At 51.4% G+C, this 25,163-nt stretch overlaps 2 long non-coding RNA genes across 2 annotated transcripts; both read right to left on the reverse strand.

Annotated features, from left to right (window-relative positions):
• Positions 1–9,716, reverse strand: LOC148223035 (uncharacterized). Its single transcript, XR_015805179.1, has 2 exons — positions 6,519–9,716; positions 1–5,976 (listed from the first exon to the last, which is right to left on the reverse strand). It is a non-coding gene; the product is annotated as an uncharacterized LOC148223035 (long non-coding RNA).
• A 5,087-nt stretch (positions 9,717–14,803) lies between these two features.
• On the reverse strand, positions 14,804–23,099 carry LOC148223036 (uncharacterized). Its single transcript, XR_015805178.1, has 3 exons — positions 22,873–23,099; positions 16,309–16,494; positions 14,804–15,885 (listed from the first exon to the last, which is right to left on the reverse strand). It is a non-coding gene; the product is annotated as an uncharacterized LOC148223036 (long non-coding RNA).
• Positions 23,100–25,163: the final 2,064 nt, after the last annotated feature.

Genomic DNA, 25,163 nt, shown 5'->3' on the forward strand with positions numbered 1-25,163 from the left:
TTCACTTTCGTATTAAGTGTATTTTCCACCTTTAATTCGTTGTAATCGCCAGTGCTACAGTCGCTCGATTCACCAAGTGACCACGAGGAGAAGTCAGAGCCAGCTCCATCCCAAAGGTTTTGCGGACGTTTCTAACTGCCCAAGTAGAGTGCCAAAAATCAGATTAGAGAGAGAACGACAGAAAACAAACATTAAACACGGTTTGTAAACATAAATCGAGAAGGAGAGTAGGTGACACCAGTTTCCCCGTTCCGTGCACATCATCAATGGTTTTGAATTGCCAGTGCCGACAGGATCGGGGCTTGCGAAATCTGGTTTGTGTTATTGCTCCCCCCACGGCTTTCCAGAGGGGGAGCTTCTGGGACCTCAGAAGAGCCCACAGTGCCTCACTGGCCGGTCAAGGTCACCCACGGACACTGAGGGTAGGAAGGGACGTGGGTTTTTGTAGGTAGGAAAATGAGCTGTGATTTCTGGGGAAGAACACTCCAGCGCTCCGATGGAATGGAGCTATCCAAGGCATTATACGATCTTCCAAGACAGCTTTCTCCTTTCCTTAAAGCATGCCCTGCGAAACGGGGGCAACTTCCAGCAGCTCATTCTCCGCTGCAAATTTTCCCCAAATCTGCAAGTGGCAGGAGCTGAGGCTTCAGAGATGGAGGGAAAGATGTCCACACGGATCTGAGCTCACAGGATCGAGATGCTGTACCGCGGGGAAAACTCCCCTCCTCAGCTCCTGCTCTCGGACTGTGAGGTCTGACACAGAAATGCGTGGAGATTTCAGTCCTAGGAGAAATCCTGATCTATCTTCCCGCTGAGAGGGGACCATCCTTGGAGCCGAGCCCCAAGTGCAGTCTCACTGAAGAGCCCCGCATGTCCAACCAGAAATAAAAGCTAACGCAAGGCAGCGAGTAAACTTGCAGCAGGATTTGCAGAGAGATGCTGTGAGAGCTCTGGAGTTCAACACAGCCTAGTGCAAAACCCAGATCCATTCCCCAGCCTCACTCTATTCCAGGAGCAGCTCAGCAGCAAAACTGAAGTTTTGACAAGGCACTGAACCTGCTACAAAGGAAACGGCAGCTTTGACATCCCTTTCATCCTTCCAGCGTTTTTCCCCTTTTTCCCAGGACTTTTACTGCTCACAGGAGATGAGTCAAGACATTTCCTTCTCCCCTTTCATAAATATTGCATCTCCCAAATGCAATTACCAAGGGCGAAGCAACACAAGTGTTTGCTAAATAAGATTATGTGATAATGTATTTTATGCCTGTGCTGTGACACCAGACAATCCCCCTATTAATAACAGCTCAATGAGATGTTGAAGTTCTTAACAGGGTGCTTTGGGGGATTGGGGATTTTTTTTAATTTTTTTTTTTTTTCACCAAGGGAAAGGCAAGCAGGTACCATGGGATCAGTTGTAAGGGAGGAAGAGCAATTCCAGGCACCAATTAAAATAGCAAGTGGAGCTGAAAAAGCAGCCCAGAAGTTCCGGTTGTTTTGTACATAACACACAGACTGGTTAGGAATCCTACAAACAGGGTGTAAATCTCTCACAGACTTTCATAATGCAACAGGCCTAGAGAGGTTTGTGCACATTGCCATGGTCCTGCGAATGAATTAGTGCCTAACTATTTTGGGGACCCTGTAGGTTTATCAGAAGTGCTCTGTGCCAGCCCATGCATCTCAAACTGTTAATAATAGGCAGAGCCTCACCTCTCCCTGAGACAAGACAAGAGCAAGAAAAGCAATAACAAAAAAAACACCCCTTGGTTCAACTTCCTTCAGCTGGAATAACTCAGTCAAAATATCCCAGTCAAAGCTCTGCTCTGGTGATCTCCAGAGCTCACCTTTATCAGCTTGTTTTTTCTTTTCTCCAGTGGCCATGTCCATCTGCCAGCTCCTATTGACCCATCCATCCCTTGTGGTCTTCTGCCTCTCTCATATGACTCTCCTTGTGTCTCTTTGCATATGGTCAAAAGTAACTGGGGATGGTGGCTGCCCAGCCTGAGGCATTTAAGATGTGACCCCTATTTAGGAAGCCCTTTGAAAACTCTTTACTGCAAAGCCCAAGCTTTCTCAGTGGTCCCCAGTCCCAGCATCCACAGGTTAACATAAAACCACCAGCTCCCAGGTCTATCACCTGCACAGACTCAGGAGCCCCACGGTGCCTTTGCAGGACACTGGGGGATACTCAGCAAATCGCTTGTGCTGAGCTGCCCACGGGGCATCGCGCTGAAAGTGTGAGCAGCCCGGGGCATCCAACACAGGTCCCTCCCAGAGTCTCTGGCCAGAGCTTGGTCCTCTGGGTGGCAGGGCCATCATCCCATGTTGATGCAGACAGGGTGATACATGAGTCCTTCGCCTTCTTTGATGCTTTCAGGGTAAATTCCTCCAGAGTCTGCAAAGTTTGGCTCTCTATTTCACATTAGCACTAGTTTGTAGCTGCCCTCTGGCCCCTGGGGTGGAAGGTCAATCCTTTATTTACTTAGTCACTCACTTAGTTCATCTGCAGCCCTCTCAGCGCTTTGGATAATAGGCACAAAATGGGCTGCTAAGCTACTCTCTGGCCATGAGCCTGCACTCCTCAACTCCTGTGCTATGGAGAAGTGTGTTGCCTTCTCTGGGTGATACCACTGCCACACAGCAAAGCAGGCTGGGCAGGCAGCAGCTCTTTCCTACACAGAGGCAAGATCTGATTCAGCACAGGATGAAATGAGAGGCACACATGCTTCCAAGCACTGACGTGCCTAGGCTGAAAAATGGCACAGGAAAATTATATCCCTGACATCACACCTGTCCTGGCAGCTTCTGCCTGATGGTGTCCCTAGAGCTGCTCTTTGCTGCCCTGTAGAACAGCATTGTGCCTGGAGACTGCAGTATCCTGGTGCCATTGCCCTCTTGGAATGAATCAGGTCCTGTCCTGAGCCCATCAGGTGCTGCTGCACCTGCGAGAGCTTCATCAGGCAAAGCCAGAGCTCTGTGCTGAGCTGGGGAATGTGCCAGCTCCAGGCTCCATGCCCAGCACAAACAGCCAGATCCCTTCTGCCAGGGCCCATTCTGCTGTTAGAGCACGCCCAGGACAAGAGAGCCTGATGGATCCCAGCCATGTCCTGGACTCCCCAGGATGGCTAATGTGTGGACTCAGAGACAGAAAATTCCCCAGAAGCAGAGAGGTATAGATCAGCAGGCCAGCTACAGTTCCCTGGCTGCAGCTGGCCACAAACCCAGTAGCTTTCAAACCTTGTCTGCCTGCATGAGCCCAGAGAGTGACATTTTCCCAGTCCTGTCCTACCTGGACACAACCACCATTGAGCATCTCTCCCTTTATTTGGGATGCTGCAGTTCACTGTGGTGCAGCTGAGCCTGACCTCAGGTCCTTGTTGTCTGCAAGTAACATCAAACCAAAGTAATCAATAGTAGAAAACAAGATGTATGAATAAATAGTTATCAAATCATTACTACTTAATATTATTCATATAGAAAGGGTAAATTAAAGTACTTCTCAAGCATATCCACACATGTGCTGGGTTTAGGCTCTGAAGAAGCAGAGGAGAGATCTTGACTCTCTCAGAGGAGACCCTGTACCAGATGTCTGCACAGGAGCTGGAATACAGTCTTGGATCCCACCTCTCCAACAGCAAGGGACCCGCGGTGCTGACAGCAAGGAGTGGAGGTGTTTTCCAAGCGTCAGCCAGAAGCAGAGACAAAAGGGGTTTCCTTGAGGACTCCAGGCACTGGGAGGGAAGCGTGCCCTTTGCCTGGGTGCGCCTGGGTGTTTATTCAGGTCCTGCAGAACAATGCTGCAGCTGGAAAAACAACCTCCCCCCGCCCTAGGCCCAGCTGGAGGGGCTGTGTGTCTCCCTGAGCTTGTCCCCTGGGTGGGTGAGCAGTGCCTTGGCTCATAGCCATGCTGATCATGTTTGTCACCACGGGGGCCTTTTTCTTTTTTTAAATCTTTTGGTTTCCGTGCTCTCCCAGTGCTTTGGATGACAGGAAGTAGAGCTTCTTGGAGAGAAGGTTGGGGATTTGGGGAGTTTCAGGCTGGGAGGGAGCACAGACTCATCTGTCCTGACCTCCCACTGCAGCCCGTCCCCCTGCTGTAGGAATGCCGGCTGTAACCTGTCACACACTCCTGAGAGCCTGGCTGCACAAGAGTACCTCTGGAGCAAGGAAATTGCCCCTGTCCAACAACTGAGACCCTGCTCTTGGGATCCCAGCAAGCCCCAAAGCTGGATGCAGTGACAGGAGGAGAAGGAAGAATGACCACAGCCAGTGCTGTGGTCTATGGTTCAGCCAATCCAGACTTCCAGAGGGCAGAGGCTCCCCAGGACACCTGCAACCCAGGACGATGGGGTTTCAAACCACCACTAAGCTAAGCTCTAACATCCCCTGCACAGCCACCTTTGCTGGGCAGCCAGGAGAAGTCAGCCAAATGGGAGCAGAACCCCTGCTGAGGGTTACAGAGCCAAGGCTGAGCCATGCCCAGCATTTAGCAGGGCTAAACTCTCACAGCAGTGGCATTTTTTATCAGCTGGAGGATGCTACACGGCAGTCATCTGCCTCTGGACTGAGTGCTGCTGGTGTTCCCTGAGTGAGATGTGTTCCCACTTTGATTGCATTACAGGATGTGACAAGCTGATCCCTGCCAGGAAATTAATGAGCCCCAAACACCTTGCTCATCCATCACCACTCCAATCAGCTACTTAACACACTACCCACCCTGGCCACACACCCAGCACTGCTGGTCACTGAGATCCTGGAAGCTTCACTTTCCAAGGACCTAATGCTGCTGCCAGGCTGGCAAAGGGCCCAAGCCACCTACAGGCAGCACATCCCAGCTCTCCTCACACCCCAGCAATGGCTGAGGTGCTGACCCCTCCCTCCAGGCTGTTCTGTTTGACCAATGCCTGTTTTCCCTGCCCGTAGGAACCCCCGAGGCCACCATGGTCCTCAGTACCAAGGACATGGGGAAATGCCCTGACTACCAGCAAAACACAAACCTCGTGTTTAGCAATGATTGGGGCAAGTTAACACAGAGCTGAAAACAAGAGCAGAAAACTTGGTAGAGAAGTGTCTCTTCACCAAATCGGATCAGCAAATTGGTGAAAACTTTGAAGGAAAATGAATTAAAGTGGTTTATCATATAACAGTGGGGAGAGCATTGTCCCAGGGCTTCATTTCACAGCGCAAAGGCACAAAAGGGCACTTGCAAAACACTAGCAAGTGGCATGTTTTCAAAATCCATTATAAAAGGAGCTGGAAAGTCAATTGGATGAAGGCACTTCCAGTTCCTGAAGGCTGTGTTCCCCAGGGCCTGGAGCCTGCACAATGCTGTACCAAGGCTGGGATATAATGTGCTCACAGCCATGCAGAAATTTTTATGAGACACTGGTGTACCATGATGCATTTGCTCACACTTGCAGCTTGCCAGGTGGATCCTCTGAAGCTGCTGCTGTGTTTTGGGGCAGTGATACTGGATGCCTGATGCTTAGCAGCATGGCAGTGGTGAGACGACAGCTCCCTGGGCTTGTGCCAGGTGAGCAGAAATCCTGCCTGCACCACAGCATCCTGCTCATGTGCCCTGCTACCTGCCCAGCTGGTGCTGCAAGGTGGGGGAGATGAGGATGTCCAGGTCCCCAGAGATGATGGCCTGGGGAAGAGGTCCCTGCTGAGGAGCCCCAGTGCCTGGATACGGCCCTAGGGAAGCGGATCAGGTTGGTAGCCACTTGTCTCCTGCAGACTAAGGGTGCAGGGCAGCTGTGAGAGCCCAAAACCTGCCCAGCAAGGACTGATGACAGCAGACACAAGGAGTGAAGCAGGAGAGGCCCAGCAATGCTCCTATGGGTCTTCACAGGATAAGAGCATCCAAAATGTCCTTTTGTACCACCCCAGCATGAGCAGAGTCACAGCAGGAGGCAGAAGATCAGGTCCTGAGGATGGGAATGTCTGCAAATGCTCTCTGACGAGCTGCTTCTGTCCCTGAAAAATGAAATTTCATTAAATTAGCTTTGAAGTAGCATGTGAAATTCCCATGTTGTGTTTGTGCTTTACTTTGTCTCCATTGGATAATTATGAAAAATACAGCTTTCCAAGTATGTCACTTCTCTTCTTCAGATTAAAAATTTCTTTTCCACCTCGTTCTCCAGGCAGTATTTTTTACTTCATCTTAATTGTGGGGGGAAAAATTGATTTCCTGGTAATAAAACAAAGCAGAGACAGAAACTTTCCAACCTGAAACTTTTTCACCAACAAAGTAAGGACCAAGTGAAACATTTTTTTCCTGACTGTCTTTGTTCCCTTTGAAAAATTTCAAGAGGAAAAAAGTCACCAAAAGACAAAAATTCGGTAGTTTCCTCCCTGAGCTGATGGAGATCTCTCTAGAGGAAATGTGTCCGATAAGCTAAAGTGAACCCACCTCCCCTGCTTTATCTCAAGCAGTGTCAGATGGGTATTTCTAGCAGGATCTCTCCTGGACACTCAGAGCATCAAATTACTCCCCCATCCCATCCTCCTCCACTGACCTGTTTCAGAGCTCCCAGGCTGATCAGGAGACACCAGCAGCAGCGGGATGTGGTCCCTGGCTGAAAGGAAGGGCTCTCACCACTGGCAGACTCTGTTCTCCAAAGTGGCTGCTTCACTGGAGAGGGCTGGGGATATTCCAGGAGTCGCCCGCAGTGGCTACAAGTTTTCTGTTTGATCAGGGGCTTTCAGTTTTTGGAAAGCTGCTTAGGTGCCTCAGTTTCCCCACTAAGTGTTTCAAGTGGATACCTTACTGCAGCCTTTCCTAAAGCAAGTGTAAACCAGAAATATTTGCATTTCCTGGCATTAGAGGCATCTCAATTCACCCCTAAATACAAAGTCAGCAGCCCTTAATTCTGACCCCACACAGGGCCAAACAGGGAACTGAACACCTCAAAGCATTCAGGTCCTGAAACACCCCATGGCTCAGACTGGACACTCTGTCAGCCAGGCTGGGGCACAGACAGCAGTGGTGAGTGCAAAGCCAATCATGCCCTCATCCCAGCTGTGTTCATTTCCTGCATCTTGGGGTTTGTTGTTAATATTCCCATCTGCCCAAGGTAATTCCCCTGGCGGCCACCCCTGGTGGATCAACCCACACCTCCGTTCACTTTGTCTCAGGGCTTTGCATCCAGATGCCATGATGCAGATGTTCATATTCGCAGTGGAGAGAGGGCCAAAAGGAGTCCAGCCTGGAAACCCTGACCCCAAATCAGGCCAATTACCCATTAATTGATGCTGCTCACTCCCTAGTGATTAATTGTCAAGAAAAACGATGTCACATTTTGCAAGCCCAGGCTCCAGCACAGTGACACCACAGGTCCTTTATCAGCCCCGGGGCCAGCCGTGGCACCAGCCTGTCTGAGCCAGCCAGGTACCTCCACATCCCAGGGCTTGTTTGTTTTGGTGTAAGCCTGAGTGTAATTGGGGCTAAAGAAAAATACCCACAGCAAAACAAATGCGGCGCCAATGATGGACACAGCCCTGCAGCCAGCACAAAGACAGATGGGAGGAGAGCCTGTCCTGAGAAGCCCAAGTGGAGATGCCCAAAGAGTTCAACACATGGCTGTCAACTGTTCAATTAATTTCCAGTGGCCCCTGTGAGAGTGAAGACCCCAGCCAAGCACCTCCTGCAGACTGGATGTGTCCAGGGCCAGAGGGGGGACTCCATTGCATCCCACCCTGCTTTCCCAGCTGGGGGACTGAGACCACCTGCACCAGCCACAGGACTCTCTCATGGCTTTCCTTGCCTCAGTTTCCCACAGCATCATCCTGAATAATTCATGTACAAGACAGAGAAAAGGATAAATCACAAGCAGTGATTAACATGAGTTATTTCACGTGCTGGGAAGATCTATCAGCCAGGTTGAGGTGATTAATGCAGCGTGCAGCTCTGGACAGAAGCCCTCACATTCAATTATAGATGCTGGGGGATTCTTGGACACCAAGAAATCAGAGACAAGACTGAATGGAGAGATCCCAAGCCGCTGTAAGACATTTTGAGGAGATCCACCTCATATTAGCCTACATCAGGTTTAGTGGGATTCAGAAAGGTTAAGAAACCAAACACACACAAATCAGGCACACTCTGACATGCCAGTGCATTTGTGATTTACTGCAAAGCCATCAAAGCTGGTGCTTAGGCCACATCCAGCACACAAGTCTGTCAGACCAGCCCTCTGATGCTGTGGGAGTGGACTAACTTGGTGGCAGAATTTATTTTAGAAATAATTTTTTTATAAGTGCAACATCGGACTTAATTAACAGTTATTAGATAATTAACAATTAATTAACATTAATTAATTAACATGCTGAATGTTATTTTACTTCTTTGATAACTGCTGACTCCAAATGCTCTTTTTCACCCTGTTCAGGGCTGCACTTGTTTCCAGGTATGTTCCCCCTGTGCCCCATGAATACCACCTGATTTTATTTCCAGCCACAGCAGCCTGACAGAGATGATTCTGCACCTGCTGGAGGGTGCAAAGAAGGAGAGCTCTGAGGGTTTGTAGCCAAGATCACAGGTGTCCCATATGATAGGGTTTGGATCCAAGTCCTGAGCTGGCTCTGCACACTGACTGTTTATTGGTGTTTGATCTCTCTGCTATTGTTATGCCAGACTCCTTCCTCTTGTATCATGGCCTTCAACAACAAAATGTCTCTTTATTCAGACCTAGATTTAATAATCAATGCAACACAAAATTCAGGATAGCCACCACTGAGTTGTATCCACGTGGTGAGGTTTTAACTACATGTTTTAGAGCCTTGATAGCATCAGACCTGTAGCACCCATTGAAAACAAGGGTAGAGTCCATGCTCACAAACTGCCTAGCAGGAAAAACTTTCCCCTGCTCACTACAATGGCCAACCCCACCTCCCTCTGCAGTCTGGCTGGGTCCTTGTTTCACTGCACATCCCAGTGATCTTCCAGGGAGGACTTATGTTAGCCTAAGCCATCAACACAGAAAGTTATTAGTAGGCTCTTGGGCAGAGTCTATTTTCATATTCATTTGGCTAATTAAATGTAAATCACTGCTCTGGATTACCACTAAGGGTCTCAAGCCCCATTAGTCAGCCTGTATTCACAGGGGATAAAGGGTGCCACCCTGTGCAGAGGTGATTTATGGTCACACGGGACATGCTGGGCCTGCTGTGTCAATAGGTGGCTCTGTCACCCACAGGTGACACAGGGGGCTGCTTCAAGTTATTTGGGCTCCAAGGAGCAGGTACCACTTCTTTCTACCCATGGGATATTTAAACCAGGGACATCTGGCCATGGCTCTCCACAATGGCAGGGCTTGAAAGATGTTTTATGAACATGCTGGCTATGATCAATATTTGGAGCCTGCTGGCCCTGGCTGCCCTCCCCAGGGCTTGGCAGAGCAGATGGGTGTTTCCACCCAGCTAGTGTTGCAGCAGCTTTTAAGATGTCACTGATCTTCTCACAGGGACCCTCTGCCAATCACCTAGGCTGAAGTGGCAGGGGAGCCCAAGGAGCTCTGTGGGGTCACACCACCAGCCTGGTCCCCATTCCTGCGCTGGTACCCAACACATCACATGTCAGTGCTACAAAACCAACGAATAAAACAGAATTTTCTGCTCCAGACAGGACACTGAAGGGCTGCAGGTGTAGGATGGACAGAGATGGATGCCCTGAGAAGTGGTGTGGAAATGCTTCCTTATGGCCCACAGGAGGGACATGGCTCTCCAATGGGCACTGGCATCCTGCCTCTCTTTATCATGTACTCTGTGTCTGTGTCGGTGCCCTGCCACAAACAGCAGCACGGCTGGATCTGGTTTCACTCCTTTTCTCAAAGCAAACAAACACAGACAGAGTCACCTGCTGCATCAGCCTGGGGGCACCAGGGCAGGCAGGTGTCATCCTCCCATGGACATGACATGAAGCCAGCCCTGAGCTGGCTTGGATGCTCCAGGTTGCCCCTGCTGTGTCCTGGGCACCAGCTCCATCTCACATCCCAGTGGTAGAAGCCAGCCCATCTACCCCTGTAGCTGGAGGTCTCAAGGTTTCCACATTGCTCACATGAAGGTGAAGCCACCCTTTGTGTGATATAGGCAGGACAGAAATAAATGCCATGTGTGGGTTTGGCTTCCCGGAGGCCTGTGGGCATGGCTCTGCACCCACAGAATGCTCAAGGGATGGGGAGAGAAGGACAGGGCCAAGCTGCAAAGCCAAGGTCAGAGGGATGTGTAAGAGTCCGGGCTGGGGGAGAGCTGCCGTGCATTGGTGGTGGAGGAGCCAGTCCAGCCCCACTGCCTGGTGTCTGCTTTTCAGTGCCTGCAGCTAAATCCACCTGCCACTCAGAGCAACCCCACATCCGCCTGTCCCGCAGCCCCGCTCTGGTTGCATGTCCCAGCTGGCTGCAGATGGAAAAGGCTGGGAGCAGGCCAGGAATAGACTGAGTTGCTGGGAGACAGGGATACTTTGTCCCATTTTGGGGCAGCTCACAGGCAAAGCAAACCTGGGGTGTCTGTCTGTTTGTTGTAGACAGAGGTGCAACATCACACTCATCCTCTAAACTCCTTATTTATTTGGTATATGCCACCCAGCTCCCTGGAATCCAGCTCAGTGCTGGTAGCTGGCAGTGTCAACCAAGCTGAGCACACACAGTGAGCTCCACAGGGTGGGAAAAGCAGGGAGTAGTGTCTCCAGGAATTCAGGAACTGTGACGCACTGCCTGCAGTCCCCTGAGTAGGGGAGGTGAAGGGGACTTATTCTCCATTGCCCCCAGGTACCTTGCAGCCCCTTGTCCCACAGCCAGGCTGATCCTGCCTCTGCCAACTCACAGCCCAACCTGTCCCTGCTGCCTCCTGTTACAAGCCACTGAAATCCCACCTGCCATTTGCAGGAGCAACCCTATCTGTATTAACCCCTGACCCCACGGAGATTATTTTGACAATTGTGTTTACCAGGCGCTTGGTGGAGGTTGAGTTTTTTCTCCAAGTCAGAGCTCAGCCATCCTGTCTCCAGCCCAGGATGCCCTGTGGTCCTTCCCGACTTGGACAGTCTGCAGTATCTGCAGTTTGGCACAGGGATGCTGCTCCTGCCAAGCCAGCCTCTGATCCAGAGCAGTCCCAGCATCCCTGAAAAGCCTGGCAAGAAGTGATGCTCACCTTCTGCTGAGAGATCTTTGGAAGAAGTCCACCACCTTCTCCAGTGGTTGCTGTTAAATTTCCATGGGACCCCTGCGTTGTCTGGGTACCAACAGGGAAGGTCTCACCCTCACACCTCCCAGGGCTTGTGTGACTTGTGCTTTCAGCTGCCCCAGGTCCAGCTGGAGAACTTAGGCTTGTCAGAGACCTTGGGAGCAGGGACAGAAGAGGGTTTAGGGGTGGAGGCCAAGGGCAGAGGGTGTGAGGTAGAAGAGCTGTAAATCTTCACCAAGAGAGCCCATCCCAGCCTTGGTGGATTTCTCTTCAACCTCCTCCCCTCACTCACCCTTCCTTAATTATTCTTAATGGGTAAGCTCATAAGAGATTCTATTAACTTTATTACCAGATCAATTAGTGCTTACTTCCCCCTCATCCCCCTCGTGTTAATAACACCATCAAATATGACGACAACATCTGCACTGCTGCCCAGCAACCTGGAGAAGGTGCTGGGAAACACAGTCTAGTCTGAGCTCCAAATGTTTTTTTGGGCATTTCCAAGATCGATGGATCCTCCCCAAGATGTGGTCCAGTGAGGAGAGGAGCCAGGGAGGAGGAAGATTAATTGGAGAAGACATTGGCACCAAATAGCTCCAAAATCTGCTGGCAGGAGCTGAGCAGGAGATGTTTGGCACCAGAAGGAAGCCCTGTTGCCTGCAGCCCTGTGAGCTGGTGGGGTTGGCACAGACAGCAGAGGATACAGGTGTTTGTTGGTGGATCTGGTGGAAGGAGCCATGGCATCAATCAGAGCACCACAGGATGGCAGGAATGGGGCCACTGGGACGGGAGATGGGGGAATGGCTGCAACCATCTTCTCTGAGCAGAAGGAAGAGGACACCTTCCCAGCACAGAGAGGAGCAGCACCAGCACCCCTGTTCTGCTTTATGGGGGACACGAGGGAGGATGGGGACACCCCTGGGACACACAGCATCCATCCCACATCCCCTTTAGAGAAGGAAGGGCACAGAGGATGCATGCTGGCTCTGAGCACATCATCTAGCAATCCTTCCCCAAACTCTGTCCCTTTTGGGGACCTACTCCAAGCACCCCAGAGGCAAGTTCCCTCCCTCAGCCCTTGGCACAGCCCTTGCACACATATGAGTGTTGGATGCAGAGATGCAGGAGCTGGCTGCAAGCTGCAGCTGTGCTGGATGTCCTGGCTCTCAGCAGAGCCATTGCAGCCTGACTGACAGGCCCTGAAGGGAATGCACAGGAAAACTGTGGGAGAGAAAGGATTTTGAAATATTTAACCAGGGCACCTTGCATGGAAAGAAACTCCTCTTGCACAGACACCAGCTCCCACCACAGAGCATTTCTCAGACCCCTCAGCTGCCTACGCAGTTTGTTCCAGCCTGAAAAGACCCACTTGAACATCCCAGAAAGGACACAGCATTCCCAGCACCCTGAGTCACGTGTCCTGCTTGTGTCATGCTGACAACTTGCAGCTTTGGCACTTGGAAAGAACTGTAGGACCACTGCAAAATTCCAGCCTGCCTGCATGGGACGGCTCTGAGCCAAAGGGCTGCCAGCCCAGGGGCTGAGCAAGGCCTCCTGTCCCTTTGCCAGCTGTGTTAGCCAGCAGAGCGCCAGTACGGGGACAGCTTGTACCCCAGCCTTTTCAGTAAATAAGCACTCAGACAGGGTCTGCAAGCCCACCAGCCACCACGTTTATCCAAGGCTCTTTAGACTCCCAGTGCTGACCTGCCCCATCCACCTCTGAGGCTGGACCAGATAGAGTCTGTCCAGCTCCTGGCCAGCACAGGGGTCTCCAGCCCATATGGATAGAGCTCCCCTCTGCTGTCAGCAGGGTCGTTACTCCCAAGCCTCAGACCAAACAGGGAGCTGCCCAGCTCCCACCACTGCTAATCTGCTCCATTCCTAAGGAAGACCTCCAAAGAGAGCTCCTGGCCTTCATCCACTATGGGCTCTGCAGACTCATCTCCAAAGAGCTCCAGTTTAGAGCTGACCCAGAGTGGAACTGTGGGTCTGTGAACCTCTAGAGACACATAGGGACTCTGAGTGACGATGGTGTCCTGGGCAGAGCACCACAAGCCTGGGGTCAGTCACAAACAGAGGCTGGTGGGGAATAGTAATACCACCACCACAGTCTGGAAAGAGAAGGAAACCTAGCCTTAGTCTTCTCAGTATCCAGCAGAAAATGCAGTTGGAAAACTGATGCTAGAGCCTTCTAACTTCATGTCCAAGGACTTCCCCTTTGCACATAGAGGTGGTGGGTGCATGAGGGAGAGAACGATGCTCTGCTTGAACAGGGCTATTGCTGGCAGGGATGGAGGAGGAGAGAGCAAAGCACCACTACCCCCACCCCCCAGCCCTTCCAAAATAAACAGGTCTGGAAATAATAGTCAGTGTGAAAGGAATTAAAAAGGCTTCAGTGTGTGTGTGTGTGTATGTGTGTGCGAGTCCTGCCAGGTTAATACTGCTGCCTATTCGCCTGACAGCTCCAAGATTGATTACCTGCCTCAGCGCTCTTTATAACTTGATCAGTCGAATTAATCTCTGGCTGCGGGCCCATCTGATGCCAGGCATCACAAATTTAATTTGGAGGTGTACGGGATCTTTTATTCCTCCCTCCCTCCCTCCTTCCCCCGCCCCAATCCCTGTCCATGTCCCTTTCTTCTCAGCTCATCAGCACGCATGATGTTCCTGCTGATGTAAGGATGACCTGGGCTGTCAAAGCTTCCTCAGGGCTGCAGGGAATAACGTCAGCAAGTAAACCCATGCTACCCACAGGAAAAAAAATTTAAAAAAATTAAAAACCGAAAAAAACACCCCAACAAAACAAAACAAAAAACCCCAACAACAAAAACAAACTAAAAAACCCAAACCCAATCACAAAACCAGAGGCCAAAGCAGACACTAAGTAAGACATATTAATGTACTAAAGACTTAATGAAGTTGGGGGGGTGTGGAGGGGAAAGTGCTTACTTTATTAGTTTATGGCCGATTAATGGGAACGGTCATTACAATGATGGAGATGGATTACTCCCATCAAACACAACCACCAGCCCCTTTCGGAAGGTAGAGGGGTGCCAGTGTTAGTGCCTTGCTGCCCAGCCAGGGTTTGGGAAGTGGGGCACTGCACAGGGAGGGGAGATGGGCTCAGGGAGGGCAGGGGGCTGCAGAGATGCCAGGGAAGTTTCGGAAGATGCCATGAGCTGGAGATGAATGAATGAGGGGGTCAGGTAATGGGACTGAGGGGTCAGTGCTTTGGAGGAGAAATCCTGCAGAAGAAAGGAAAGAAAAGGGCCAAGTGAAGAGGCCAAGGAGCCTCCATGCCAATAAGCAGCCTGGGGGTGATTTCAGGTCCCAAAAACTTGGTTCACCTTCTAGGCTGAGAGGAGCACAGCATCTCAGATGCATTAATACCCAGCTCCCAGCCAAAGAGGGCACAGGATGGACAGAGGCATGGGAGATCAGCTCCATGGGTGCTAAGCAGCTTTTACCCCTTGCTCCTCCAGCACTCTGCGCTGAGACCCTCAAGTGTGTCTGCAGGACCAGGATGTGAGAGCTGGTTTGGTTCACCCAGAACAGGTTAAATACCTGCTCACAGCCCAGGTGCCCTATGGCAATGACCCAGAGGGCCCCAGATAACTCATGATGATCAGAATTACCAATTATGTCTCCGGCCACTAAGTGGTAGCTACTCTTTAGCTCCCTGGGGCAGGGCAGTAACTCTCATCCCTCTGAGCCATGGTTCAAGGACCATCTACTCTCACTGGGGATTGAATGCTCCAGGAAAACACTCACACTTCCATTCACTCAACAGCCTTTGATTTCTCTGTTTTCAGCCCCTTTCATTCACACTACACCAAAACTTACACCAACCATTGAGGATAATTTACTTGTTTTGCCTTTAATGGCCATAATATTCACACTGATAACAGGAGTTGGGAATTGAAAGGCAGCATCTTAGGTATTTGAGCAAACTTTACTGTTTGTCTGGAAAGCAAAGGTGTTAATCTTCACATATAAGGGAAAGAAACAGAGAGAAATGCATGTCTTAAATTTTTCTTAAGTGCCAAGGTCCCACAGCACAGCCATGACATGTTCTGGCAGCTTCCTGACTTGTCTACCCAGGCACCACTGGCAGAGGTGCATCTGCCAGACCCTTGGAAGAAGCAAAAGTGCACCCAAGGCAGATGCCTTCCCTGTGCAGCCTCACCAGTGGCTGTTCCAGGTGGTGCTGTACCTGAGCTCTGGCCAGCCTGGAGGGATGGCCATTCCTTCACACACTCCCCACAGCTCTGCTCTCACAGCCCATGGCCTTTCTCCAGCTTGGGTTGGGACCACTTGTTAAACCTTCTGTTTTGTGGGATCACCGAGCACTGGGAGATGGGTCTACTGGAGCACAGCAGGGCCACAAGTTTCCATCACTTCAGATCCTCCCTCAGCTCAGCAGCTCTTTGCCTGCATATATTATCTGTACTTGAGCCAGTTTCCCATACGATTGCTGGACAAGCCTGAGATCACTCGATCCCCAGAGCTTGGTGCAGCAAGCCTGGCTTGCAATTTGCTGTGAAGGGACTGAGATCCCCCAGCAGCTCACCTGCCATCCCCACCCCAGTCAGGCTCAGCAGCAAGGAAGGAGCTCATGGTCACACTCACATCAAGCAGCACTGCCACTCTCCAGCATCCACATGGACTCGTGATTTCATGATTCCCGAGTGATGAATAACCACCCTAATGAATGGAGAGAAATTGGATTAGTGTTGAACACCCATGTGCTTGAACTGCGCCTGATTAAACCCCCATCTGTGCAGGGAAAGGCCGAGTCTTCCCACTTCTCCAAAGCCAGGGAGCTGGCAGCACTTGTGCATGGTCTCATCTGCAGCCTGTTGGGACATTTCAGGTGCTCAGAAGCATTTTCCCCCTCTAGCTCTGGCAAACCACCCCCCAAAGGCTGAGCTGGAAAGTTTGGGACTTGTTTTCTTCAGTGTGCTGACCTGTTCCCAATGGATGCTTTTGCAGCTGGAAGAGGGAAGATTTACAAGGCTTCTGAGTTGTCTCTGGGCTCGTTACCAGGTCCTTCCCTCAGCTGGGAAAGTCAGTCTCATCCTCCTTGCCTCAGTTTCCCCATTTCCAACCAATACAAACACCACTTACCTACATGCAAATACTGTGTTTTCTTTAGAGCAGAGTGGAATTTGGCCCAAATGGCAGAAGCCACCTCTGTCTTTCTTGATGGCTTTGCACAGACCCCTTAGAAACAGCCTGGGGACACTGATGGGGCTGACAGTTTCTAAGACATGGGTGCCAGGGCTCAGAGTAGGCAATCTTCCAGGACCAAGGCTGCAATTAGAAAATTCAAGGCTGGAAGAGATGCCAGGATCCTCTGCAGTTGTCTCAGAAATACTCAGGACACATCATATCAACCTGCCTGCAAACACTGACAGCTCTAACTTGGGTTTGCATAAAGAATCCCTATGACAAAAAAAACATAGCAAAGGATCCCAGTTTGCTCTGGAGATGCCAAGAGCTGGCTAAACCACCTCTAATCTTAGTGGAAAGGCGTTATTTCAGCCCCTCTCACTGCTAAAACAAGTGAAAAATAGAATTGATCTTATTTTTAAGTTTTCCTCTTCATTTTGGTCCCATTGATCCCCCCAATCCAGCACACTCAAGCCCTAGGATGTCTGCACCTTTCTGCAGACCTTGGGAACAGTAGTGGGACCTGATACCAGGTTCCCACTGCTCACAGTCCTGGAACAGCTTGAGAATGTTTCCGGGAAGAAACAGCAGCTGCAACCTATCTCATGGGCAAATAGGACAAGCCAGTGCTATCCCAAAGACACGTCCCACGGAGTCCTTTCAGGTCCCCTCCCCACACACAGGACCTTCCATGTCCAGGACATGGCAAGACACTGCACAACACCACATCCCACACCAGGATCTGAACTTATACCCAGCTCCCAGCTCTGGTCAGTGATGTCCCATCCTTCCCCAGCACATCCCCATGAAGGACAAGGAGTTTAATACACCACCAGCCTGACCATGAGCCACTTTGGATCAGCCCAACTTGAGGTCTGACTGCCAAGTGCTTTTGGCACTAGTTTTTCCTCGCTCTTGTACAAAGTGAGGTTACAACATCTGCTGAACAGGAATCAGCACGTAACGAAACACGGTCACTGCTCCGATTGACACCACAGCAGTCCTGCAGAAGAACCAAGCCAGACACCAAACCTTGGATGGCTTTTCCTGATTTCCAGGAAGTGTTTGTCCATGGGCTCCATTTGGTTTACAAGAACAACTGTTGTCTTCGAATCTCATGGAGCTTGGGCTCCTGCTGATGCTGCTTTAATTGCAGGGCTCCTTTGCTACCAGGGCCTAATCAGGCAGGTGAGTGGCTGACATTTGTCAGCCGTGCAGTGACACTGCTGTCTCAGCATTGCTGGGAGGTGGCTGTAAGGCCACTTGACCCCAAGAGGGCCAGGACAGGCAAAAGCACCCATGTCAGGAGGCTGCAGGGACCAGCGGGGTGTTTAGCATCATCCCTTGCCAAGATGGCATTATGGTCCAGCACAGCATCACAAGGGGGCCCAAAAATCCCCAGCCCCCCTCCCCACTTCATATCCCCATCAAGAAAACTTTCAGGTGTGAGACAAGGTTGGCACCACTGATCTGTCACAGGTTCCATAACACCTGGGGTCCTGCCCTAGATGTCAGGCACATCCTGGCAGCTCACCCTGGGGCTGGAATGACACACCAGCTCTGCTCCTGCACGAGCAACAAAGAGAAACAACTTCAACTCCTAAATCCAATACACACCTTGTGCCCACCCCGAGGACTGAGCCATGAAAACCCCTGCTCAGCCTGCAAACACCTCAAATGAGTTTTGTCCTCCAGCTTTGCCAGCAAGGGTGGTGGGGAGCCCTCACTAATGCACCCAGCAAAGAAAGGCTGCGGGTGCCAGCAGCGCTTCAACCATAATGAAAGTCTCAGGTATCCCAGCCCGGCCAAATCACCTCCTACAGACGCAGAACGGCGCTGGAGTAGCAATAAAAGTGTCAGGGATGTCTCCTTGTGCATCACCAGACTGCAGCATTTCGGGAGCGGCCTGCACAGAGGTTAATTATTGCTTCCCTCTCTTCCCCTCTCGCTCCCAGTTTAAGATGGATCTGACTGTCAGGAGGGGTGACAGATGAAGACAAAGCACAGGTACGGCTCCCGTGAACTCTGCGCCTGCCTGTATCATCCTAGAGCAGCTGGGAGCACGTGGAGTGGAGCTGCAGGGAGGGAGAGGAGGGGGTGAGGAGGAGGGAAAGTAGAGAAAGCAGCAACCATACCAGTGCTGGAATGGATTTGCTGTGGGGGGATGTGGAGTTGCTGGACTAGAGAAGAGAAATTACAGCTCCTTCCACCTGACACTTGTGGAAGAACTTTTTTCCCTCCTCACCTCTTTGTACATCTTCAAAACTGCACTCAAGATTGGCAGAGATCTTTTCCCAAATATCAAGGAAAGCACGAGAAAAAGCACATGGTCAGTTGCCTTCTGCTCCACAGAGTTCCCATCATTGCAAGCACAAATATGTATTTGAGCGTCTCCCCTTTGAGAGTTAATTTAAGAAAACTGGAGATCACAGTCCCACCTCTGCTACAATCAGGAATCTCTGAAGTCCTGTTCTGTAAAGCAGCCTCTGGCTGGAACAACTCTCAAGTCTTTTGCGTGGAAGGGGCTTTGCAGATGCTGTTATGAGCAGGCCCCAGCAGACAGATATCTCTGAGCATCCCTTTTCCATGTGCAGCAAGAGGTAACTCGTCCTTCGCTTTCCTTCCTGGTCAGTGGCTTCAGTGCTAGCACAGTCATTGCCATTAAAACCTTGTTTTGGTCTCTGGAGGTTAAAGACATGACCATGACCTTTCTGTTTCCCAAGACATGTCCCTCTTCCTCTCTACAGAGCAGCTGGCCTGTTTTGATCACCTCTGTCCTCTCAGTGACCAGACATGCTGCCCAGGGGGTACCCAGCCCTGAGACCCCCAGCAGGGACAGGGCACAGCTGCTTTCACAGTAGCCTCTTTCCAGACAGCTGGGAAAAATCCGTTCCTATGCAGCAGACAGGAGAACATTGGTCTTTCTCAGGAAAAGCCAGCTGCTTTGCCTCCCAGTCAGGTTTTTTTGTAGTTAAGGGATGCTGTGACAGTGTAGCACATGCCCCACTGCTGATGTTTTTCTCCACTGCCCCCACACAGAAATTCCTTGGCAATGGGAGCAGTGGCTTTCCTCTTTCACTCCAAGAGGGTTTGAAGGTATTCATCAGGAAGATGGATTCATGCCCCTTCCCCTGCTAGCCCCTGCAATCTGGTTTAGCTCTCACCTGTGTGCAGGGGCTGCCAAAGCATCTTCAGGGAGGCTGCAGGCTGGAAACTACAAGCCTGGGAGATGCACTTATTCTTCAGGGCAGAGCAGCACCCATGTATCCATATCTTGCCTCCCCCTTGCTCAAGGGCACAGACACTGCAGCCACTTCAGAGGGATGGAGCCACCCCAGGCACCCAGGATGAGAAACTGCCCTGTTCCTGTTCCCAAAAGGGTTTGGATTTGATCCTATGCTAGGACCTGAGGGATGAGAAATGCTAGCACTGTCCGTTTTCATCCCATGGAAAGGCCTTCAAGGCTGACCCTAACGGGAAGGTTTTCCTCGAGCCATTCCCAAGCAGTGCCTTTCCTTTCCAGGCTTTCCAGCCATTTCAGCCTGGCTTGATACCATTTAGCTGTGGATGCTGAAGGAAACATCACTTCAAATTAAACCAGAGGGGAGCACTTCAGCTGGACAGCTTTGAAGTAGGAGGCTTTGATAAAAGAATGTATTTCCTCCCCCTCTTGATCTTTCTTTCTTCCCCCTCTCCCCTCCAAATGGTGAGTTTTGGCATGGCTGCTCCTGCACAGCCACGGGAAAGGCTGTGACTCCCCCTCCAGCGGCATCTTCCATCACTCTGCCAAACAGCCTCTCCTCCAGGATGATGGGCTCAGTACCAGCAGCTGAACCCAAGTTCAGCCTCTCCATATCACCCAGCAGATTTAAAACAAAAGCATCCAGAGGTCATTTCTCCCTCCATGTGCACCCTGAACAGTTCCCTGCTGATGGCATGGTGCAGAGCCCAGAAGATATTTCCAAGGACTAGATACATCCTGGAAGAAAGGTGCCTCACAGCTATCCTAACCCACTGCCAACCTGTCCCATGACTTGTACACTGAAGTTGACACATTGAAACCAGGGTAGGATGTCCTCTTCAGAGCCAGAAGTGTTTTGCCATGGGAATAAACGAGAAGATACTTTAAAGCTGTCATTTAGTTACTCTGTGTCTTCCAGGCAGCTCCCACGGTCCCAGGAGGCTCCCATCTCTCCGGGCGCTTTCCCGAGCCCTTTTGAACCCGGTGTTCAGCCCTGAGTTGGCTGGGCTGTCAGAGCACCGAGCAAGCCCCCAGTGCTGACCTTGGATGAAGGCTCATCTCATCTCATGTACTCACCAGCCCTCCTGGAGGGCAGCAGGAGCACCCAGGACGCAGGCAGCACGAGTGCCTGCCGAGGAGGCTGTAATAGCAAAGGCTGAAGGGCTCAGAGCACGTCCCTCCCTGTGCGACAGCTAAACGAGCCGAGACAATTAAATGTGCCATTTGATGGCTGCCTGGCAGAGCCAGAGCCTCTCTCTCTTTTAATAAAAGGACTCTTTCCCAGAATCGCTCAGGCTGCAGTGAGGGCTGCAGCTTGTGAAGCGTGAGAGCTCTTCACATTTAATTAAACAGTCCGTCCAAGCCTGCCTCGTGTCGGCAGAGCTCACACACTGCCAGAGATGCCCTGGCACCTTGTTCCCACTGCAGCCCTCCCTGGGTGAAACACCCCTGCCTCCTTCCATCTTCACCCCCAGCATGGACAGAGCTGTGTCCCAGCTTGCCGGGACTGCCTGAGAAACCCCAAACCAGGCTGCTGTGCCCTCAGATATCAGTGCCCAGAGGGTACTTAACCCTTGCAGAGCTGATAACCCCCTTGATGCGAGCTGGGCTCTCCAAGAGGGCTGAGACCCAGCGGCTCACTGCGTGAGTGCTACAGAAATGAGATGCTGCTGGAATACCCGGGGTGTGAGACAGCCAGGGATAGGGAATCTCTCAGTGGATCCAGCCCCATGGTGGACCACACCACCCCTCCACGTCTCTGACCTGCAGCCCCACAGGCCACCCCACAGCTGGGACAGCACGGCCATGGCCTCCCCTGAGCCCTGTGCTCTCCGCCAGCTTCCGCCTGCCGCCAGCTCTGCTCCTCATCAGCCGAGCAGGGGAAATGCCCTGCTCTTGCCCAGGGCAGATAAGAGAGATGGATAAGGGTGGGGGCAGAGGGGAGGCCGCCATTTGGGTAGCTTGGCTGACTTTTCAGAGAGCACTTGTTTTGCTGAGCCCTGAGGCTTAACCCTTCCTTCCCCAAGGCCAGGGCAAGCTGGCAGTGGGAGAGAGCTGGAGCTTTGGACAACTCCTGACAAAACCATCCTAAAGGGCTCAGTGCTTTTGGATCTTCTCCATGCTTAAAGTGAGCCCTGTTGAGCTGGCATCACTCATTTCTGGTTCCTCCATCCTTGGGCAGGGAAGGCAGCATCCTCCCTTCCAAAATGCTTGCAGGGGAACTGCCATTCCCATCCTGCAGTACAGCAGCCTGGTGGCTGATGCTTTGCTATCTGCAGGCATCAATCCACTGTCTGCAGCTGTACTTGCAGGACATGCCAGACCAGGATTCCCTGGATATTCTTGGTCCTCCTGACACCAGCTAAGATGCAAACTCAGAATTTTTCTGTTTTATTCTTCTGACCTGAATTTTTCTGTGAGGGAAGGACTGGCTCCAGCAGGTGTCCTGGAGAGATGCTGAACAGCCACCCCAGCCCTTCTCTGGGTATGTCCACATGTAGCTGCAAAGTTACAAGTTGCAGCTTCTGCCTCTCCTCGCAGAGAGGAGCTGGGAGAGAGAGGTTATTAAAGGGGAGGGCTCAAGCTATGCTTTGAATGTGACATCCAGCCAGGTGAATATTTGGGGTTTTTACAAGTAGCCCAGAGTTGCTCTGTTCCCACATTCTCAACCCAGCAGAGCGCAGGCAGCTGGGGAAAGCTGCTGATGGGTATGAGCCCTTCCCAACCCACCAGGGCTCAGGGACTGCTCTGCAGAGACCCCATCACTCACACTTTCAGGCCTGCCAAGCCAAAGGCACAGTAATTGCAAGCCAGATACCCCCCCACTTCCGAAGCAGTGTGCTCTGGCAGGGACCAGGCACAGAGGCTCCCATTTCCGCCTGCCTCCAGCTGTTATGGAGCAGAGAAGTGACAGAGAGCAGCCCCGGGGCAGAAAGGGCTGCGAGGAGAGACAGCAACCAGCACTCTGATAAGACAGGTCCCTGCTGAGCACCTCCTTGCTTTTGAGATAACACACCCCAGGCACTCCCTGAAGGATACCTGTGCTCTCTGCAGGTTGTGCCCTCACATGGATTATTGCCTGCTCCAGCTCATCCCCCTCTCTCCATGGAGTCAGACCCCCAGTCCTAAATTCCATGCCCGTGAAGAATGGAAAGCCCAGACCATAGGGAGCAAACCCAGGACATCAGATGAGCACACAAACAGAGATACAACCAGGACCATCCCCACACACCACTAAGGATAGATCTTTCCCCCACAGGTGAAGATCAAAATGTCACCTGCAATGCAAGCAGTGTGGGGGCCCTCCAGCCCTCCCTGGGCTGGTGCTGCTCCTGATAAATCTGCACAGAGATCATCACCTCAAGGGGACAGGAAAGATACTTAAGTCCTTTCAGTGGATCCAGATTCAACATCCCACTCACAGCCTCAGGAATGGTCATGGATAGAGTCACATCAGCAGCTCTTGGGCTTTTCAAGCCAGAGGAAGTGGAGTTTTCAACAGACATAGCTGAGGAAAAAAAAAAAAAAAGCAGTCTCAAGTTAAAACCTTTTACAGGCTCCAGCAGGCACCGGTGCTGGCAGAACCAGAGGGTGTTACTCCGCATCAATCCCAGCATAAAACCTCTGCTGTCAACACCAGCTAAAGAGTCCACAAAAGCTGCCCCACACACAGCCCTGCCAGCACTTCAGCCAAGCCAGAGGACAGAGGCTGCTTGCACAGCTTTATCTGGCTGGAAAGCCCTCCTTAAGATAGGAGGCTACTTGCTGTGCTGGAAGGAGCTGCAGGTGCCTAGAGCTGGTTCAGCCCCAGACTGTCTTTTGGCTGGACTGGGACAAAGCTGCCCATCTCTAACATCTCTAGCCTTGGTAGAGAAAGAAATATCTGTTGTCTAATATAACACAAGCAAAGCTTGAATCATGAGAACTGCTTCTCCTTGAGGCCACTCCTCAAACCAGACCACAGGGCTGTCATACAAATCCCGTTTTCATGGGGAAACAGTACGGGCAGTCCCTGCACCACTTTTTGCATCTCTTCCACCTGCTGTGCTGTTCTCCGCAGGAGTGGGTGCTGGAGTTTGGCAGGGTTGTTCCCAAACAGAAAAGGCACAGCCAGGATCCAAGACCAAGGAGACGAGGCAAAAAAAGCCACAGGGGAGAAGTACCAGCATTCAAGTGTCCAAGTAGTCCTATAGGAAGGACAGGAGAAAACAGCATCTGGATCTTGCTAGGTGAGGAATATGGGATGGTGCAAGATCCTTCAGCCCTCACCTATACACAGAGGTGCCTCCAGACATAACTGGACCTGTTCAGACACCTCAGCTGAGCCACCTCCCTGACAAGCTCTTGAACAAATCCATGTCTAGAGGGGCCAGCCATGCAGCCCAGTGGACAGCAGACATACTTGCTGCAGCACCAGGCACCAGCTGTTCCACATGCCTCACATCATCTCACCTTGCACGGCCTCCCTGTCTCCAGAAGGCTCAGCTCTATTCTCTGCCTCCTTTTAAAGGCAGCCCAGGGGTGGTAAAGGTGGAGCTGAAAAGGGCTGCCCAGGTGGAGCTGACTTAAGATGGGAGAAAATTTTGGAGAGAGGGCTTGAAACCAAGGCTTTAATCTGACCTGGCAAGCAAGCTGTGGTGCCAGGGCAGAGCTTTTCCCTGAATGGCTGGGCAGCCGTACAGGGTGCAGCATTTCACACCTTACTCCTGTCCTTACAATAATCCCCATTTCCTCCTGGTCTGGCTCACATCTTCATGAACTGCCCAGGATTCCTGCACTGCCAGATTGAGGGGCACACAGCAAAGCAAACCCAGCTCTGCCTGTCCCTGCAGCCAGCTCGCCCAACCTCCCCCCACAGCTAGCACCCTGCCACTTGCTGTGACTGATACAGGGAATACAGGGAACCTGGTGCTTTTATTAAACTCTTTGCTTCCTGTTTTAAGCTTAATAATAAATTGCATGTCACATTACGACTGTGTTTATTAAAACCCATTGGCGTGGGCTCTGCTCTGCAACAGCATTTGAATTATTGAAAGCAACCCCCCATGGAGACCTATTTGCTGCAAACGCAGGAGAATTTATTTCCATTTTGTTTATCAGGCAGTGTAAGTGCTGGGTGGAGGCGAGAAGCCGTCTTCTTATTTTATTTTCTCTCTGAGCCACTGCAGCAGGGTGAAGAGGTGCTGCACAGAAGACAGGGGGCAAAAAGCCACCCCCAACAGGGGTGGAGACAGGTTAGGGACAGAAGTCCTGGGAGTAGCTAGTCACTCTGCCCTGAAGGTCTCTCTGGCTCTGGTTGAGTTCTCCACGTGTAGTTGCTTTGTGCCTCAGTTTACCCATTTGCAGAGTAAGGTTACAGTGCTGCTTCCATCCAGGCATGACCAGTGATCAGCTCAGGCTCAATGAGCCTCTGCCAGAAGCCATCAGTCTCCCATGGGAGATGTCCATGGCGTGGGGGGACTGTAGCCGTGGAAAGGGGGTTTAACCCTTTAAGTGCGGAGGAAATAAATGCACAGCTACATGGTCGCTTTTTATGACAGAAAGAAAGAGACAAGTTTATTTAGAAACA

The sequence above is a fragment of the Sturnus vulgaris genome, chromosome 8 (genome assembly GCF_052056855.1).
Source record: "Sturnus vulgaris isolate bStuVul1 chromosome 8, bStuVul1.hap1, whole genome shotgun sequence".
Taxonomy (NCBI): Eukaryota; Metazoa; Chordata; class Aves; order Passeriformes; family Sturnidae; genus Sturnus; species Sturnus vulgaris.